Source organism: Daktulosphaira vitifoliae, unplaced genomic scaffold (genome assembly GCF_025091365.1).
Source record: "Daktulosphaira vitifoliae isolate Bord-2020 unplaced genomic scaffold, ASM2509136v1 Scaffold_3, whole genome shotgun sequence".
Taxonomy (NCBI): Eukaryota; Metazoa; Arthropoda; class Insecta; order Hemiptera; family Phylloxeridae; genus Daktulosphaira; species Daktulosphaira vitifoliae.
Window position 1 is genome coordinate 36,862,461 of NW_026099574.1, and position 2,069 is coordinate 36,864,529.

The following is a 2,069-nucleotide window of genomic DNA, read 5'->3' on the forward strand; positions in this document are numbered from 1 at the left end:
TATAGATTTAATCTGACAGTGATTAAAATCACTATTATAAAAAACAATTCGATGAAAATCTGTAGATAGCGTTTAATTTAAAACAATTGGTGGTTTATTCCAAAAGCAACATGATGTCCTATTTCCTTATTTATATTCTGATTACAAGTTTTATGATTTATAAGTGTAATATATAAATAAATAAATAAATTTATCATAGCAATTAAAATTATTATGAAATGGATATTTAATAATTTAATATTGTAATTTTTTACAAAAATCGTATTTTTTCATAACTTTGATGTGTCGTTTTCACCATAAAAACAAAATAAAGTTCGAAATTTTTTTTTTTCATATTTAAGTATATTACATAAGCTTTAAGTATAAATATAGAAAAGTATCAGTATTTTCGGAACATTTTCGAAAATTAAGTTTAAAAAGTTCTTTTTTCTATAAACATTTTTAGGTTTTGAACCCTTCCCGTATAAATGAAAATGATCCGATTTAAAAAAAAAGTATGTCGAATGAAAATAAATAGTATTTCTCATAAAAAAATTGTATTTATCCATAGATTTTTCAAAAAATTATAGAAATATAAAGTTGATAATGTAAAATATAAAATCGACAATTTTAATTCAAAAATAGCATACGGTAGCCATTTTCACCATGAAGACGAAATATAATCTGAAAATTTTTTTTTTCATAATGCAGTATATTATATTAGTTTTAATTTAAGATATCTATAAAAGTGTCAGTAGTTCCGGAATACTTTTAAAAAGTTGTTATTTTGAATCCCCTCTGTGGGTAGATAAAGGGTTAGATTTATAAAAATATAAACAGAATAATAGGTAACTACCTCATGTATCTAAAAAAAAAAAATTATATTGATTTGGTCATTATTAAAAAAGTTATGGCAGTTTTCAATAAAAAAAAATGAAAAAATGTCGAAAATTACCGATTTTTAAATTTGTAATTTTTTGAATATTTTCCCCATTTACGGGGAACAAGGGAAATGTTTTCAATTTTTGAGGGTTATGTTTTCGACTAGATACGATTTGTGATCTTTTAACGTATTATTGAAAGATTTCGGTTCGGTGAGAGCTAAGAAAAAGTGGTAACAAACACAAAAAAAAAATCATCATAGTAAAATTAATACCGTCTCAGCCTCACATCGAAGCTAAATAATGCACAACATACCTATTGTTTTAAAATTAAATTAAATATATTAGGACAATTGATATACAAATTTAATCTTCTAACAAAATAATACAATGATGTACTTTTTTATGGGAAATTAAAACTCCTTAAGTCTCTTTTAATCAGATGTGGATACAACATTTTTTCAAAGAGTGTCGCTTAAAGATATTAAAACCAATTTTTTGCCAATTTTATCATTCAAAATACTTTTTATTAAGTATGTGATAATAGTTCAAGAAGCGAGAACGTTGCGATGTTCTTAGGATTTGCCACTGTTCTCTTAAACGATAATTGAAAGAATCAATGTAATAAACGGCTATTTCCTTATTTTGTGAAATTGTTCAATAGACACAAATAACTTACTTTAGTACTAAAATCTGAATATTAGGCATCTCTAAATTACAATATTTGATTTTCTAGAGGGTGACTGTGCTCAGTGATTATATCGAACAGTTGAAAAAATTGCTCTCTATCAGGAAATATGAAAATGTAAATTTTGAAAAAAGTCAAGATAACCAATTATTGTACTAGGTTATTAAATTGTTAAAATGTATTATTGCCGTCTTAATTTAAAATTATATATATATGTATATATGTAGAGTGTCTGTGATTACTAATTTTAATTATAGTTTATATAGTCAAATTAATAAATCACAGTGGGGCATTCTGTATATATTTTTTTTCTACACTTAATTTTGGGAACTTTTTGTATAGCTAATAGATTTTTATAAATCAAATAATATTTCAAAAAATTTTACTAAAACTATTATTACATTCGTACTTAGTTATAGTTAAACATGCGCTACGCGCGTGTAAATTTATTGTCAAGTTATTTTTATTTTGTATAATACAAAAATGTAATTTTTTTATAGACCTTAAAGACTAATAGATAT

General features: G+C 23.6%; 1 protein-coding gene across 1 annotated transcript in view; it reads right to left on the minus strand.

The window, feature by feature from the left end:
* Nucleotides 1-1,649, minus strand: part of LOC126901535 (uncharacterized) — a 7,649-nt gene extending 6,000 nt beyond the window's left edge. Inside the window, exon 1 of the transcript XR_007703057.1 lies at nucleotides 1,540-1,649. The gene's annotated coding sequence lies outside the window, so the exon portion shown is untranslated. The remainder of the gene's footprint in view (nucleotides 1-1,539) is intronic.
* Between the last annotated feature and the right edge of the window lie 420 nt (nucleotides 1,650-2,069).